We start from the raw sequence: 6,202 nt of genomic DNA, 5'->3' as shown, positions 1-6,202 counted from the left end.
AATAAAGCGATAGAGTAAAGCTATCATCAACGACAAATATAATACGATTATGATTGGTTTTGAAAATCAGTGTTGAATTCAAACCAAGAGTAAAAGAATAATAGGCATGAGGGGTATTAGTGGCGTATGAGACTTAGGCCCTGGAAAACAAAGATGACGTTACAAGTGAACTTTGAGCACCGAAGAAGAGGGCAAGTGACATTATATGGATGGTATGGATAATTAGACCTACTACTATGGTGAGCATCCCTATGGGACAGAAGCTGTTAATTGGAGCGGATTTAGACATTGACTTGTAACTACTAGATGCGCTAAGTAAAATGCATTCTTGTTCAGATTGCTAAATCGGTTGTATTATTTGGTTATAATATTGCAAGGTGAGTATGCTAAGACTTCACACATGAATTATTGTATCCATAGAATATGGGAAACGGTATGAGTAAGATGTAGCATAGTGAGGATTATATGGATTCAAGCTTTGAAGGTGAGGCAACGGACTTGAGAATGGTACAAGTAAAACCCTTAAAGGGGGGGAGGCGAATAAAGAGGATACAAGTGTGAAGATTGAAATGATGGACCCTAAGATGTGACAGATATAAAGTCTAAAGCAAAAAGCAAGAGTTATGCAGAAATGAATCTAATGACTAGTAAATAAACGAACATAAATTGAGCAGGCATCTGAGACTGTACGGGAAACTATTCACGTAGACCTTGAACCACGTGACATTGAGAGCAAATAACTCAAGCGGTATTATAAAGGATGGCGGTGTTATACTAGAATAGAGGTAAAGACACTAGCGGTAAAGTCGTTGTGAATGATATTTCTATTTATAAGCGACAATTAAGAAAGAGACCTAAGGTTTTCTATAGTACGACACTAGATATGATAATCAAGGAAGGAAGAGAGCACGACGAGATAAGTTACTATAGATAGACGAAAGACTTTTGGTATGAATGACACCGAACCTTCATGGTCGGGCATGCTATGTTAATGATATGTATATGAATATGACCATGGATGCGATATGCAAATGAGTACGATTATGAATACGGATGCAGATAGGGATACATGTATATGTATAGATGTGTGTGTACACGAATCACGCAAGAACGATTATGTAACTCGCAAGTAATTATACGTCGCCAATGAAACCAAGTGGATACTTAAAAAGAGGAGTAAGAGGTAAACAAGAATAGTGTGGTCATGATAGCCCGGGTCAGTTGAAGGAAAACATATGGTAAATTGAGTTGAAATGTTGAGTTGGGATTATTTTTAGGGATAGATAGGACAATTAATTGGAATATGACATAAGTACATGCTATGCGCTTCCTACGGTAGCCTTGGGGTGTGAAAAATTACGAATGCAATAAGATCACTGAATGAAAGGGAAGCTTAGTCCCCGACGCATTCATCCTTATGAGATTGTGTGCAGAATAGGCAAGGTGGCTTATGAATTAGATCTACCTCCTGATTTTGAATCAATCCATCCAGTCTTTCATGTATCGATGCTCCGCAAGTGTGTTGGAGATCCTAAGAGGATTGTTCCGATTGATAATGTTCAGGTGACAGAAAAGCTAACATACGAAGAAGTGCCTATTTCCATCTTAGACAGGCAAGTACGAAGACTTCGAAATAAGGAAGTAGCTTCAGTCAAAGTCTTGGGGCGAAACAACAACCGGGAAGAAATGACTTGGGAAGCAGAAGAGAGTATGAAGTCCAAGTATCCACACTGATTCCAACCCCAGGAGAGATTCAAGATGAAGCGTCAACAATATAATGTTTGTATGCTTACTTTTCATGCTTTGGGTCCTGTGTGGCCAATTAATAAGTTCTATTGTGTTGTGGCCCTGTGAGGCAATGTTATTATGGTTTGTTGTGACAGTTTGGTAGTGCCAAATTATAGGGGAAACTCTGGTGAAATGGGGGGAAGAATGTTACGCCTTGGAAAATTCCCCGTTAGCGTACAGTGAATAGGCTAGCAAGGAACACAAGGTATACGATGATTTGGATAAGTAAGAAATATCATTTGATGATCTTAATCAAGATTCGAAGAAATTTGACCAAAAGGAAGAAGTTTGGTAAAGAAAGTAAAAGATATGTTGCGTGTCGGGTAAGAATTTCGAGCGACGAGTTAATGGTGGAATAATTATGACATGGAAACTAGTGATAATGTCCCTTAGATTGGTATCGAGGTGCTAAATAAGTGTCAAGAAGGTTCCATAAGGATTTGAGATCAAACGAGAACGAAAACGGAACCACTGGGTATTATACGGCCCAACATACGGACCGTATAAATTATACTGGCCGTATGTTAGGCCGTATAATTGGTCAAGAGGGGAAGCACATTCTGGACCAAACATATGGTCCAACATACGGTCAGTAAAAAATATACGGACCGTATGTTGGTCCGTATAAGTTGATCGGGCCAGCTTTTAATTCAATATAAGGGACCTTTTTTCATTTCATTTTACTTCATTCCCACTCTCCACAAGTCAAGAACCCTCCAGAATAATCTCCATCACTCATCTACAAGAAAATCAAAGGAAATCCATGATCAATAACACCAAATCCATGAAAACAAGTGTATGAAACCTAAGTAAAAGTCATCCAAACCAAGAAATCCCAAGAGAGGTGAAGTAGGGTTTTAGTGCTAGAAGAATATTTCCATTCAAGGCTTGTTCAACCATCATCTAAGGTAAGTTTCATTACCAGACCATGTTGTTTAAGGTATTGGAAGGCTAAGACACTTGAATTGTAGAAAGACATAGAAAATGGGTCATGAATAAGTGAATAGTGTCATGGTTGAATGGTAGTTGGATGGAATCATGAATGTTGGTGTGTTATGATTACGAATATGTTATAAATGACGTTTAGACCATGAAATAAGTATTAAATATGAGAAAACGCGATAATGAGCTATAACCATAAATTGTGGAGAAATTGAAGAGAAATGGTGAATCGTGATAAATGTATACAAATGATGATTGTTGTTGCCATATTGTGAATGTCGATATAAACGTTTGGGAGTTGATATAGAACATTGGAAAGGTATTATAAACAAAGGAAATGCTGCCCAATTTTCTCTAGAAATAGTAGCGCGTTATTATAGTTGATTAACTAACGTTAATGCGAATTCTCTCTTGAAGGTAGAAACGTGACATTGGAGGAGAACAAGAGAACGATAGCTTAGTTAAACGTAAGAGGTATGTGAGGCTAGTCCTTTCTTTCTATGGCATGATTCTCCTTCCTCTCCATGAATTCTCTCTATATATATACTGGAAAGTCAAGAGTCTATGATCATGAATAGCTATATGAGATAAGAGACATGTTATGAGTCCAATGATGATGATGATGAGCTTGAGGCTAATGATTCTAGAGTTCATGATATGACGTCCATATAACGCTAATGATGTCGTATATTGTATACACTCACCTCATACATTATTCCCTTCGAGGTGAGGCAGAATACCATTAAGTCAAGTATGTCATGTATTGTATACACTCACCTTATGTATTGTCCCTTCAAGGTGAGGCAGAGTACCATAAAGTCGATGATGTTATGCATTGTACACACTAACCTTACATACTACTTCCTTCAAGGTGAGGCAGAATGCTTGTGAGTGCTTCACAATGAAATCGGGGGATCACGACCTTACGTCACCCCGATAAAGTATAGTTGTCCTTGAGTCTTCATGCATGTATTACGATGAGCATATTATGATGAGCATACTATGATGAGCATATGATGATGATATTACACCGTACCTATATGGTCGGGCAGATATACACACCACTATAGTGGGCAGCTTATACCCCGGACGCGGGAGGCCTGGACGCAGGTTAATTATTATCACACCGTACATATATGGACGGGCAGCTTATACATTATCACACTGTACCTATATAGACGGGAAGCTTATACTTATACATTTATGCATATATGATATGATGATGAGTATGAGTAAGACAGAATGATTTATTTGTTTTATGATTCACAGTCAGTTACAGATTGCTCCTCATTTGATGCCTCCTCATTTCATTGATGTTTCATTATTGTTTATGCCTCTCATACTCAGTAAAATGTTCGTACTGACGTCCGTTTTCTTTGGACGCTGTGTTCATGCCCACAGGTAGACAAGGAGGTGATCCTGATCCAGACTCATAGGAGCTAGCAGCTGATTTGAGAGCACTCCATTGTCCGGAGGTGCTTATGATTATTCTTTTGTGTATATGTATTTTGGGCATGACAGGGTCTTGTCTCTTCCTTATGTCTAGCACTCCAGTAGAGGCTTGTAGATACGCAGTGTGGGTTATATGGTGTCACGAAGATGCTATTATGTATATATATATATTATTTTGATGGCCGAGAGGCATATGTATATGAAAGTATTTATATTTTCAAATGAAAGATGTTTTCCTTATAATTTGAGTGTGAATTTGATAAAAGAGCGTTTAATGAGCATGATAAGTAGTAGAACGAGTGGTGCTCGATGGTTAGCCCCGGGTACCCATCGCGGCCCTTAGTCGGGTCGTGACAAAAACACAATAGGCAACAGAATTGTCACACCCCGACTTTACTAGGGTGTGATGGGCACCCGACCCCATATCTGGAGCCGAGCGAACCCGCTGACTCTTATTACATAGATAAACTCTTGTATCAGTTATGAAATAATTACATAGTAAGCTCTCCAATTTTTTTTTTTTTTTTTTTATAAGTAAAATCTGTCATCGTCTAGGACCCGTGACATGAAACGTAATAACATTTTGACTGGTGAAGTCGTCTTCCAAGATGACACTCTATACTTATGACTCTGTCTGCAAAGTCTCTAACATTGAACAAACACCATAGCTCATATACTCTGACTCGGCAGCACTCCAGAACAAGTGGAGCCCGCCAACTCCGCTGGAACATCTTCTATGATAGCTGTGGCTCATCTGGTGTACCTGCACGGCATGAACGCAGCCCCCGAAGAAGAGGGGTCAGTACGAGTAATGTACTGAGTATGTAAGGCATGAATAGTGACATAATAAAGGAATATACAGTATGAATAATAACGGAATAGACATATGGAGCTTATCTTGGGACAGAAGTAACCTGTACATATGAATGCCTTTCAGGCAGATGCCATGCATGCTTAGTCCATTTTTCAGAAAAACAGTACTTCTTATTTACATGTACATAAAACAGAACATTTCAGAAAACGGTATCCTTTATTCACATTTACAGACGCCGAGTACATCGGCTCTCCCACCCCCCTCCCCAACAGTGTCCCAACATATTATATATATATATATATATATCACATATACAGACGCCGTATCCGGCTCTCTTATATCCCGCGTCCGGGCATCCCGCGTCCGGGACGAAATCCAGTTGAATCAGGTGGTGATATAACAGTGGCCCTTCCCCTTTTTCCCCATATACATATACATATACATATTCACATTCATATACATATGTCATACCAATGGCATGCATGAGAGCTCAAAGAAAGTCATGTGTCCATCGGAGTGACGTAAGGTCGGTGACCTCCGATTACATTATGGAATAATCATGGTCACTTTGTCTCACCTTGAAGGAACGAGTATTTTAAGGCGAGACTACCAACGGAAAATAGCCTTAAGAGAGAGCACGGATCATGGACATTATAACCGCCAACGCATATGCTTTGAAGTCTTTTAGAAACTAGTGTCATAGCTAAGGAATAGAATTGAGGTTCAAGAACTAGTATAACAGTTTCATATTCACATTAAATTCTTAGCTCAAGACTCTTAATCATGGAATCATTCTTATCGTACCTATCATAGGCATATTCTCTTTCTTAACATCATAATTATCATTGTCATCATAGGAGTATCCTCGTTAGCATAGTTACGGTACTTGTCATTCGATGAACGGAATAAGGATCAAAAGTCTTCTTTGGATTTTGCTTCAAAATAGGTCAAACGGAACAATAAGGAAAATCCGGGGACAATGGGCCCACCTCGGGTCAAATGAGGCGGCGTACCAAATTTACGTACATTACACTTCATGACGTCACTTGTGAGGGTTTTAGGGTAGTCGGATCTCATTGGTGCAATTTCTAGTTGTTTAGGTAGTTTCCCAACATTTGATAACATTTTGAATTCAATCTTACTGAATGAAAAAGGGCCAAATTCAATTTCGGATTTCTAGGGATAGGGTCGTCCCCGAGGCCCGTA

This window comes from Lycium barbarum, chromosome 1, assembly GCF_019175385.1.
Source record: "Lycium barbarum isolate Lr01 chromosome 1, ASM1917538v2, whole genome shotgun sequence".
NCBI lineage: Eukaryota > Viridiplantae > Streptophyta > Magnoliopsida > Solanales > Solanaceae > Lycium > Lycium barbarum.
Note: the sequence above shows the minus strand (reverse complement) of the source record.